Source organism: Taudactylus pleione, unplaced genomic scaffold (genome assembly GCF_031769625.1).
Source record: "Taudactylus pleione unplaced genomic scaffold, aTauple2 ptg000239l, whole genome shotgun sequence".
Classification (NCBI taxonomy): Eukaryota; Metazoa; Chordata; class Amphibia; order Anura; family Myobatrachidae; genus Taudactylus; species Taudactylus pleione.
In genome coordinates, this window is record NW_028284641.1 from 1,539,315 (window position 1) to 1,551,987 (window position 12,673).

The 12,673-nt window shown below is 46.3% G+C and overlaps 1 protein-coding gene across 1 annotated transcript in view; it reads right to left on the bottom strand.

The window, feature by feature from the left end:
• Nucleotides 1-12,673, bottom strand: part of LOC148516805 (galactosylgalactosylxylosylprotein 3-beta-glucuronosyltransferase 1-like) — a 154,410-nt gene that overhangs the window by 2,688 nt on the left and 139,049 nt on the right. The gene's annotated exons all lie outside the window — the stretch shown is intronic.

Here is a 12,673-nt window from a genome sequence, read left to right on the forward strand (position 1 = left end):
CCTACCGGTAATCCGCTGAGCGTCAGTAACCACTCCTAGGCTCCTTCTGCCAATAAATCCTACATGCGCTGGAACTTCATTAAACATCTCTTCCAGAGAGCATCCGAGTCTAACAAGACAGGTCCAAGAGCCAGCCTGGGAACACAGCCTCAAATCCCTTCGACTGTGACAGTTTGCACTGGCCCGATGTACTTTGTCAGTGGTCAGGGATCTGGTGTAGATTCCTCTCAGGATGTTCTGTCTATTCTGGAAAGACAAGAAGCTTCCCAAATGCAACTCTTCCAGTTTATTCATGATATGTCATCTCGTTTGGACAGCATTCAGACTCTTTTGTCAAACCCTGCTCCAGTTAATGCTCAAGCTGCAATTCCCTCCGCTGTGTCTGCTCCACCTTCTGCTCGACTCCAACTCGCTCCTCTAAGCAAGATGATGGCAATCCCAAGCTATGCAGGGGGGTTTTGAACCAGTGCGAGATCCACTTTGAGCTGCAGCCGGCCAACTTCCCGACAGCCAGAACCCAAGTTGCCTACATAATCTCTCTGCTCTCTGGGCAAGCACTGGATTGGGCCTCACCTCTCTGGGAAAAGTTGGATCCGCTACTTTCCAATTACCCCATATTCATCTCTACATTTCGCAGGATCTTCGATGAACCTGGAAGAACCACCTCTGCCTCGACAGATATTCTACATCTCCGGCAAGGCAGCAAAACTGTCGGACAGTATGTCATTCAATTCTGAAGCTTGGCTTCAGAACTCAACTGGAATGAGGACGCCCTCATTGCTGCCTTCTGGAGCGGGCTTTCTGAGAGACTCAAAGACGATTTGGCTTCCCATGACCTTCCACCAAAATTGGATGACTTGATTTCTCTCTGCAATAAGGTGAATCTACGACATAGAGAGCGTGCCCTGGAAAGGGGCAAATTTGACCGTGGAAAACCCCGTCCAGTCCTTCATTTATCTTCTCTTCCCATGGGTGAAAAGCCCATGCAACTCGATCATTTTCATTTGCCGGCTGAAGAGCGGCAAAAAAGACAGAAAGAGAATCTTTGCATGTACTGTGGTTCGGCCTGACATCTAGTCAAATCCTGTCCCATCGGTCTGGGAAATGCCTCCTCCTAACTTATGACATAGAGGTTAAGTTGGGAGTGGCTATCGACTCACTCAGGAAGTCTGATTCAACCATCCAAGCCCAGTTGGCATTCTCCGAGGAATCCAAAGTTGTACTAGTCTTATTGGATTCCAGAACTGCAGGGAATTATGTGACCGGACTTTGTTCTCGAACATCGAATTCCCATCGAAGCATTGCCTTGAGTTATCACGTTAACTACCATTGATGGTAGTCGAATTACATGTGGTACCATCACTCATCGTACCATGCCACTTAAACTCACCATTGGGGTGCTCCATTCTGAAAAGTTGTCCTTCCTAGTGATTCCTAAAGCCTCTCATTCCTTAGTTCTCGGTCTACCCTGGCTACAGGAACATTCACCACAAATCGATTGGTCTTCTATGCAGATAACCTCCTGGAGTTCTGCTTGTTTCAAGAACTGCCTTCAATGGGTAATACCTGCTCGATCCTCTACCCTACAGGGTCATGTGGGCCTGCCCAAGTCCTACTCGGATTTCCAGGACGTCTTCAGTAAACAGAACGCGGATTTACTAAATCCCCATCTCGACTGGGATTGTCCCATAGACCTGATCCCTGGGAAGAATCCTCCCAGAGGACGAACATATCCTCTGTCTCTTCCCGAGACTCAAGCCATGACAGAGTATATCCAGGAAAACTTAAGTAAAGGCTTCATTCGACCTTTCACATCTCCAGATGGGGCTGGATTTTTCTTAAAAAAAAAAAAATATGGTGGCTTACACCCATGTAGTGACTACTGAGGCCTTAACGATATAGCTATCAAGAATCACTATCCTCTTCCCCTCATCACTGAATTGTTTGACAGGGTCAAAGGAGCCACAGTTTTCAACAAGCTTGACTAAAGAGGAGCCTACAATTTAATCGGCATACATCCTGGAGACGAATGGAAAATAGCCTTCAACACCAGAGATGGGCATTACGAGTATCTCGTTATGCCCTTTGGCCTCTGTAATGCCCCAGCTGTTTTCAAATTCTTTATCAATGAAATTTTCCAAGATCTTCTATACAAGTGTGTGGTTGTCTACTAGGACGACATCTTGATTTTTTCTCAGGATCTAAAGAGTCATCGGAATCAGGTGAAAGAGGTCCTTTTGAGATTACGCTCCAACCAACTCTTCTGCAAACTGGAGAAATGCCTATTTGAAGTATCTAGTGTACCTTTTCTGAGATACATCATCTCGGGAACAGGTCTTCAAAAGGATCCCTCAAAACTACAAGCCATTCTTGATTGGTCTCTTCCAACATCTCGGAAAGCCATACAGTGGTTCTTAGGCTTCGCCAACTATTACTGCAAGTTCGTGAAAGGTTTTTCAACATTGGTGGCACCTATCACAGCCCTCACCTGCAAAGGTGAAGATCCAACCAAATGGTCTGTCGAAGCTACTTCTGCATTTCAGCTACTCAAACAAGCATTCATCTCTGCTTCAGTTTTAAAACAACCGGATTTAACGCTACCATTCATCCTGGAGGTGGTGCATCCTCTGAAGGTGTTGGAGCAGTCCTCTCCCAATGATTTGAAGATGAAAAACATCCCTGCAGTGTATTCTCCCGAAAATTCTTACCAGCAGAGAGGAACTATTCGATTGGAGACCAACAGCTGCTTGCCATAAAATTGGCGCTTGAAGAATGGCATTACCTTTTAGAGGGGGCTCAATATCCTATCACCATTTATACCGACCACAAGAACCTGTTATATCTTAAATCTGCAAATTGCTTAAATCCTCAACAAGCCAGATGGGCAATGTTCTTTTCTAGATTTAATTTAAAACTTTCCTATCACCCTGGATCTCAGAATTGCAAAGCTGATGCTCTCTCTTGGTCCGTGGAGAGTGGTACCAAGTTACCCATGGAGCAGTGTCATCCGATCTTCGACCCAACTACTGTTGCTTCTACCAATGTGTCCTCGATGCCTCACGCTGGGAAAACGTTTGTTGCCCCTGATCTTCACAAGAGGTTATTACAGTGGGCACATGCTTCTCATTTCTCTGGTCACTTAGGTATGGGCAAAAAGCTTGAGTTCATCCGGCGATCCTACTGGTAGCCCTCAATGAAAGTGGACGTAAGATCCTGTGTCTCATCATGTGTCAAGTGTGCTCAGCACAAAGGCCCTCATTCAGAGCCGCACGTTACCAACAGTACGCTCGTTGCATTCCGATGTTGACTAACCGCGCATGCGTCGGTGTTACACTGCGCATGTGCGTACGGCAGATTGCGAGCTTTTTTTCTCTCGTTCCTAAAATAGCGTACAGGAAGTGACATGTCAAATGTGATTGACAGAACAGGGCGTTTTTGGGTGTTGACGGGGGTGGAGATGGAAAAACGCAGGCGTGGCGAGGCGTTTTTGGGGCGTACATACATTAGCAGATGCGAACGTCAAATGTGTTCGGACCGTCACATACGTCAGTGGAACATCCTCTTTCCCTTCAAAATGCTCGCACAGTTTAGGGTCTGGATTACTCGACCACATTGGCGATGGCCTTCTCCTCCGTCCCGGGACTCCATGATGTTGCAGCGATTAATCGCGGGTGGTCACAAAAGCAATTAGTGTTGTATTGAAAACCGGCTTGGTATGTGTTTGGAAAGCAGTTTATTGGGATAGCACAAAACCGTACGCAGGTGGAAATCATACCTGCTAATGTCAGGATTACACAATCAATTAGCGTACATTTGTTGGGTTTTTTTTTGGCCTCAATTTGTTGTTTATGGCCTATTGTGACAATAATGTCATCATGTTTTAATTAGCTCCCCTTTTTTTTATTAATGTGGAATTTGCATCGTTATGTGATTGTTTAAACGTTCCTTCAAGAGGCCTTTTTTTAAAAAAAATGAAATGGTTTTTTGTGTCCTTTTTTGCCTTTAGGGCCAGGATTAAATGTAACCCATTTGTACAATAATGTCACAATACAATGTCAGATTTTTAACATAAATGTATTGTTTAAACACAAACCAATTGGCATAATATTTTGTTTTGTTTTTTTCTGGCAAAGATACTTTTTATCAAAAATAAATAATCAATAACTGATAACATAAACGTACAAAAATAAATTAAAAACATTTCACAAGAAAGGAGAGGGAAGTTTTGACCAGAAAGGAATATGAGCCAAGCACAGAAGGAGTGTGGGAAAAGTCGCCATTGCTGTCACCGTTTTTTCGCCCGTTTGGATGGGGGAGGGTGGGCACCAGACCGGGTCCGGGATGCCATCGGGCTGGCCTGTCCAGAGGCAGATGTTGTGGCCTCTGGACTAGGCACAGGGCTAGGCACATTTGGAGGATTGGCTGATGTTGTGCCAGAGGTGGAGGATCCTGATGTTCCGGCAGGAAGGGAGGTCGGCTCCACCATGTGCTGGCGAATGAGCTGCTCCAGGGCATCGGCGATGCGGATGTTGACCCTGGTATTTTCCGCCAGGGCCTGACCAATGGTCACGTTGGCCGCAGCATTTTACTCCAGGGCCTCAGCCACCCATATCAGACTGGCGTCCATCCTCTGCAGAATCTCCGTATGGAAATCCGATTTTAAATTGAGTTCTGTGAGGAGGCCCACTGCCTGCGAGGGGGCACGTCCTGGACTGGCTTCTGCAGGGTCCTCAGCCGGATGTACTGGTTCCTCCCCTGCAGAGCCAGCAGAAATTCTGCGGCCAAGGCTTCCCTCTGGAGCAGACTCATCCGCCTGTGTCTCTGTTGGAAAAATGAGAAAAGAGTCACATTAGAATCTACATATTGGCACAATAGCATTTCAGAGTTGGTGACATCACAATACTTACCTGGGCCAACATGAGGAGCCGCAAAGTCTGGCATGTCCGTATCCATGTTGGACACGCCAAACACCTCCACAGGCTGCACACACCCCTGTGCCAGCTCTTCTAAATCTGTCAACTCCAATGACACAGGGGTGGGACCCCCACCTGTCCCCCTTGCATGCCTAGCCCTGTCCGCGAGTTTTTGCTTTAGGCGATATTTGAAGTCGCCCCATCTGTGGGGAAAAATGGAAGCCATTATCCTTTGGTTTAAAATGGGGTTTGTTTTTAGGGGGGGCAAGGGTTTACTTACCGCCGTTTGACATCCCGGGCTAGACGGACATAATCACCCACTCTATTGACAGCAACGGCTACCTCTTCCCACATTCTCCACTTCTGGCTTAGACTCATATTCCTGTCTGCCTGTGGCAGGATGTCCACACACTTCTGGATCAAAACCTCCATCTCCTTTCTTGTGAAATGTGGCTGCCTTTTTTTTTTGCCCGCTTTGGCCGGAATACTGGGCCCAGCAGCCTCTTCCATGTCATCCTCCTCACCTATTTGTGTAAATTTCCAGAATTCACAAAATCACAACTTGCCTAATCTTATGTTTCAAATTAATCGTTGATAGAAAATGCATGAAAGACACCGCCTGACTCTTGGCCATTTTTTCCCTGGTCTGTCGCCATGTCTGAGGTCCAAACAAGAAATACACCAGAATTTTGTTTTCGTGACGTATTTATACATGCGTCCTTATTTTGCGGCCGCATCATTGATTGTGCGGCCCTATGATCCCTCCTTAATTTGTGCGGGAAACGAAACACTATTTATGGCTTGGTGTGTCTCAAGTCGAGGTGGCGTTTTTGGATTGTTGGAGGTTATCTTGGCTGGAGTTTATTGATTGCGTAGAAAGGAGTTGGCGGTTGGAGATTCGTTTGTTGGTTAGGTTTGCGTTTTTTTTTCCGTTATCTTTGTTGGTTTATATTTTTGGGACCTCGTTTCTTGATTTGGTAAGTTTTGTGAAGTCTAACTTTTGTTCAGTTGTTGTTTCATTGTGTTTCGTATATTTTGTAATTTTTGGATCCCTAATTTTTTCTATTTTAGATTTTGTTTATTTTCGACCCCAAAGACCTTTTGATTTTGCATCTTAGATATTTGCTCTTGGTAAGTCCATTTTTTATCTTGTATTAGCGAACTAATTAGCGCATTTTTAGTAGTTACTCTTGTGACTTGTATTAGCGAACTAATTAGCGCATTTTTAGTAGTTACTCTTGTGACTTGTATTAGCGAACTAATTAGCGCATTTTAAACAGCTTAATAATCATTCTAACTTTTTGGTGGTTTATCTTTCGCTTTTTGAGCCAACATTTCGACCCGTTTTGAATTGATGTACTGTGTTAAATGTCGCTTTGCGGTTTTGCTAAATGGGTGTTTGGCATATTTTAACTTTGGTCTAGCACAAAATTTTTAAACAAAAATGCACAGAGTGAAATGTGTCAAGTAATTTTGGTGTTTATTTTCAGTTTGGACGTATCATGACAATACCCCGGCATGTAAGCAGCAATGGATGGTATCATCAAGCTAAGTTGTTTTAATATAGTTTTGGGGTGGGTCAAAAGCCTTACTTTGAAATCTTTGAATTTCAGGTTGATCTGGGGCGGATTGTTCTGGCCATGCTCCCGGAAGCCGACCAACCTCAATCTCATCCCAGGCGTAGGCATCGTAGGCATGCAAGGCCCCAGATATTTCAAACACGTGTCACCCTTTTTGGAATGCCCGATGATGAGGTTTTAAGACGCTACCGTCTACCTCCCAAAATCATCATAGACACTCTCTCATTAATAGAAAGTGATCTTGAGCGGCAAATTGACAGTCCAACAGCAATACCACCACTGACGCAATTTATGGCGGTGTTACATTTCTGTGCCTCAGGATCGTTTCAAACAACGGTGGGAATAGTGGCGGGCATCTCCCAATCCTCCTTTTCCCGGATCCTGAGGGCAGTGATGGAGGCACTTTTCAAGCACCTCCATCATTTTATTCAAATGCCTTTGGATATGGGTGCCCTTAGTGTGGCCAAGGCCAATTTTTACCAAATAGCTGGCTTCCCACACATCATAGGGGTTGTGGATGGTACTCACATACCACTTCAGCCTCCAGCACGGCTGGAGCCAATATTTAGAAACAGGAAACACTATCACTCCCTGAATGTAATGGTGGTATGTGATGCCTCCCTCCAGATCCTGTCCCTGAATGCTAAATTACCAGGAAGTGCACATGACTCCTTCGTCATCCGGCAATCAGGGATATGGCAGAAATTAACCAACCTACAAGCTGGTGATGCGTGGCTTCTGGGTAAGTGGAGACCTTTAGTACATAACAATGTTAAGCTTGATACACAGTGTTCCTGATGTTGTCTCTTATTTTTCACAGGAGACAGTGGATACCCTTGCATGTCCTGGCTGCTCACTCCTTATTTGGCTCCCACACCAGGCCCACAAAGTGAGTATAATTCCGCACTTACAGCCACCAGGCAAGTGGTGGAGCGCTGTATCGGCCTTTTAAAAGGCCGATTCAGATGCCTCCACCGCTCTGGTGGCGAGCTCATGTATTTGCCGGATATGGTGTCGAAAATTGTGGTCCTGTGTGGGATATTTCACAACATCGCCATAAGGAGTGGTGTCCCAATGCAGCCAGAGGATGCCTTACCTGAGGATGGCCCCCCCGAGGTTGGTCGGAGGTCAGTATGTGGGGGGGCCATACGCGATGATGTTGTGGCCAGATTTTTTAGGTAAGTTGTAACAAAACTACAGTGTTTATACCTAATGTGTTTGTGTTTGTTTGCGAACATCTAATTTATTTTTATTTTTTTCACCATCTTCTGTTTGTTCACATAATCTTTGCCACTCCAACGCTCACTACTTCCTGCTACCCTTACCAAACCTGGATCTGGTGATTTTGGGCATATATTCTGGAACCCATATCGCAACGCCATGTTTGTGGAATCATGTTGGCATGGTCCTTCGGCAACCAGTTCTTGATTGTTTTTTTTATTTAAATATTTTATTTGTATGTGTTGTATTTGAGATTATCACTGTTTGTTTTTTTTGGGAGTGACCACTTTGTTTTCTCTGTTATGTTGTGAATAAATGTTTGGAGAGTGAAATGGTCTTCCTTTTTTTGGACGTTAACAGCAAGTGTAACCAGGTTAACACACCTTACATTTGACTAAGGGGTAATCCAGTACTGACACCAGTTGATGTAAACTGAAATATGTTTTCAGGTTCCCAACCCACACCAAAAGGAAGCCTGTCCAAACCTTTGGATTTTGAAGATTGGCCTAAGCAGCTTGCGCACCAACTAGGAACCTGTAAAATGTCGAAATATCTAATTGACACTACACCCAAAAAGGGAAATGACATTGTTACTGTTATGTGTTTCTTGTGGCTGTTTAACATACAAATACAAAACACAATCTAACTTTTAAAAAAGGGAAATCCTTGCAGGAACAGTCTACTTATGTCAGGGAAAACTATTTTTGTTTTGGAAAAAAAGAATGAGCCAGAACGTATATTAGAACTACAAAATTTATTTAGAAAACGAAAATAAACAAAAAAAACTACTGGCGAAGGATGCCAGACAGCCGGTCAAGGGCCACAAGAATGCCAATGACATGTTGGCGCATCTGGCCAACACATTCGTCCACCTCTTGTCGATGCCTCTGTTCCTCTGTGGGTGAGAAAAGTGTGTGGATTAATAAAACAATAGGGAATCCACATTAAAAAAACAAAAACACAACGAAATCACTCTTAAACCTAAAAAAAAAAAACCAAAACAAAAAGGGGGTGCTGGCAAAAATACAAGGCCTATGTACAAATTCACACAGGTGTGATTTGTGTATGTTGAAATCAGCAGGAAGAGGTAAAGGCAAACTGCTAAATCACCAAAAGTAAACCAAACAAGCACGAATAAAGGCACGACACATGATTACATACAAACAGTTTGTGGTTAAAAAAAATGTGAAAGAAAAACATACCGGGAGCCAAAACGGGAGCTCCGGAAGTCCCTCCATGGTCTTCCTCGGAGGAGCCTTCATTCCCCAAAGAACGGGGAGGGGTAATGACGGACTCCGGGGAGGGGGTAATTGGAAGAGGGGTGGGTGGAGGAGAGGGGGAAGTGGGACGGAGGGGAAGGAGGCCCGACAGTTCCGGGAGAGGGTCTTGGAAGGCTGGGGAGGAGTGGGGTATAGGGGAAATATTTGGGGTGGAGTGTTGGCTGGGGGTTGGGGATAGTGGCCGGGAACGCCGTCTGGCCGGACGGTGACGGCGTAGTCTTGGCTGCCCTCCTAAAATATGTCAAACAAATTGAGGTTAGTTTCTGGGCAAATCCGGGGCCCAAATAAAAAAAAAAAAACCACCAACAAAAAACATGCAAATAGGAGTAGAATGAAAAAAACAGAAATAGAGGGAAAACATGCACACGCAGATATGAGGACAAATAATAAATAGGACAGTCAGGAAAACATGCACACGCAGATATGAGGACAAATAATAAATAGGACAGACAGGAAAACATGCACACGCAGATATGAGGACAAATAATAAATAGGACAGACAGGAAAACATGCACACGCAGATATGAGGACAAATAATAAATAGGACAGACAGGAAAACATGCACACGCAGATATGAGTACAAATAATAAATAGGACAGACAGGAAAACATGCACACGCAGTTTGCCCCACAAACACAAACATGAAAACCACAATACATAACACTTACTTTCCAGGATCTGCATGCGAAAGCATGCCAGCAAGCGGGGCGTTCGCCGTTGCAGGTCTGACCACCTGCGCTCCAGCTGCCCGATGTTGCGGCATGAACCTAAGGACCGCAGGCGGGACCGTGCCTCCGCATACGCGGAGCGCTTCTGCCGGTTGGTGATGGGTGGAGGCTGGCTGGTGATACGGCGATCCATCACCTCCGTAAGCACCAGCAGCTCGCGCCTGGTGAATGCGGAGGCTCTCATGATGGCAATGGAGTTTTTCATACAAAACATTTTTGATAAAGTGTGCAATAAATTTCTGATTGGCTAATGTATTTTGGAAATTAACAGGAGCAATTTTATTGGTTAGTGTATGAGTCATGTGTTCGACAGGGCCAGAAATCTCTGGAGAGTTATGATAGGCTTGATGCAGTGACATGCGTTTGCAAATTTAAATAAAGAAATGAACCCCGGAAAATATGCGGGGATCCACAGCAATAGAACAATTGTTTAATTGTGGTTCACATGTTTTTTGAACAATAAAAGCGAATGTTCCATCCGTACGTATTCTGCGGGTAAACACAAACACGGACAAGAGTAAAGTTTCTTGCATTGTGTTGAAAAAAAACAAACAATTAAGCTAATTGATACATTGATTGGCATGATACGATTGATGGAGGTAGGCAGAATAAAGGAGCAGGTAATCGACATCTGACAAGGCCACTTCCGGTTTCACTTGTGCGTGCGTTCCCTTCAAGCCATTTCGGGGATGTACGCTCGCTATTTCGCACGCTCGTTAGTTAGAGGAGGAGTCGCCTGAGTTTAGGGAGGAATTTTAGATGCGAAAGAAAATACGAGCGAGCCATTGAATTTAAATAATTTTGTACGTACGCCTAACATACGTGCGCCCGCTTGCGAGTGGGTCTGAATGAGGGCCAAAGTGCCCCGACAGGCACCACCCGGGCAACTCCAACCACTAGCCATTCCATTGCATCCATGGACGCACTTGTCGATGGACATCATCTCTGATATCCCTCTATCTCGGGGTCATAATACAATTTGGGTTGTCATGGACAGATTCTCTAAAATGGCCCATTTTGTACCCCTTACTGGGTTACCATCAGCATCATTACTTACTCAAATATTCATAAAGGAAATCTTCCGATTACATGGTCTACCTCAAGAAATTATTTCTGATAGAGGTGTACAGTTCATGACAACATTTTGGAGGTCGCTCTGCTCAGCCCTGCAGGAACGCCTCCATTTGGGCTGCCACCCCCCGGCCCGCCTTCCAAACGGGGCGAGCTGTCAATCAACATCGACAGCTCGCCCCCTTTGGAAAGAGACCCGCTACGACCGGCGCTGTCGGTCGTAGCGGGTCTCACGCATGCGCACGAAGGAGCTGGCTCCCTCGTGGGCATGCGCACTGGACAAACATCGAGGCGGCCGTGCGGTCGTAGACCATACGGCTGCCTCTGAATGAAGCCCAGACCCCCAATATGGGCAACCGCGCCATGCACTGCGCCAAAATCTGTGACTTTCAGCCAATTTCTTTGCAACAGAAGTAATAATCTAGTGTACATTGGGCCTGATTCAGACCCACTCACAAGCGGCTGTCCGCTCGCAAGTGGGTCGATGGTGTTTACTGCGCATGCGCATGACGGCGGGAGCTCCGTCGTGCGCATGCGCCAGACGCGACGAGCGAAGGACTTTCCTTCGCTAGTTGTGTCTGATCAAAGGGGGCATGCTGTCGATGTTGATTGACAGCACGCCCCCTTTGGTGGGCGTGCCGGGGGCGTGCCTCCCAGACGGAGGCGTTCCCAAGGAAACGCCTACCGTCAGAAGCCGGCCCACTGACATCACTAGTGATGTCAGTGGGAGTGATTTTGGCTCTGATAGAGCCCAAATCACTCCGGGCCTTGCGGTTGAGAAACTCAACCGCAGGCTCCGGCTCGCAGTGGCGATGGTCGCGATGGTCAAGACCATCGCGGCCATCAACCTGCACGCTCGTATAGGCTGTGGGTGGTGACCCACAGCTATACGAGCGTCCGGGAGGACGCTCCATAATTATGGAGGACGGCCCTCATTCAGAGCGTGCGCTCTGCTCAGAGCGTCCGGCTCTGAATGAGGGCCTTTGTGGGCAAATTTGTATGCAGCTCTGATACAAATAAGACTCAAAATTCAGGTTAAAAGTATGAATCGCTACCCATGATGGGACTAAGTCGCTCCAAGTGTGTTGCGCCAATGACGCTAGGTGATGAGGAAACATTTCTATCTTGGAAAATGACTTTGCAGCCTGACCCTCCAGAGCAGGTCTCAGTGCCCACTCACTGCTGCAGGGGTGATGCCAGGTGGGATGGTGGGGCTTGTGCAGGAGAAGTGGCAGCCGCCATCAGTTCCATCATGGGGGGGATTCAAAATCCAGCTCATAGTTATCCTTTTCTAGGGCTCTGCAACATCCTGCAAGACCCCAGCCTCCTTTCTGATGGCCTCCAACTCACAACCTCCGTGGTACCTGCTTCGTGATCCCTGCACACCCGCAGATGATGGTCATTTTCTACCAGTTACTTAATGATGGCAGCAATATTGCAGCGCGTGTGACTTGATTGTCCAAGGACCTATTGCAATTATTTTTTTATACTGAAAACCTATTGAAGACGCACATGCTAAACTTTCTACCACACATAAAGGACCTAATTCTGCTTCGCACGCAATGGTGATATTCATGCAAATCAGGGCCGACTCCAGCCCTAGCCGCGCCCTGTGCAGCGAAGGACCCCTACGCACTAACTCTTTGGCTTCACCAAAAAAGTGGGCATGGTCTATGGTAATAGGCCACACCCCCTAAATTATGCTATTTGGGGACGTGCCCGTATGGTACACCTCCCATTTAATGCCAGGCTAGGGGCGAGCCCAGCACTATGTCAGTAGCAGGGCTGCCCCCGGCTATCTCCGTGCACTGAATGGATGCCGCTCATATGTGCGCAGCATTTATTCTTGTTCCCAAGGGCTGGCACCACTGCACAGCTGT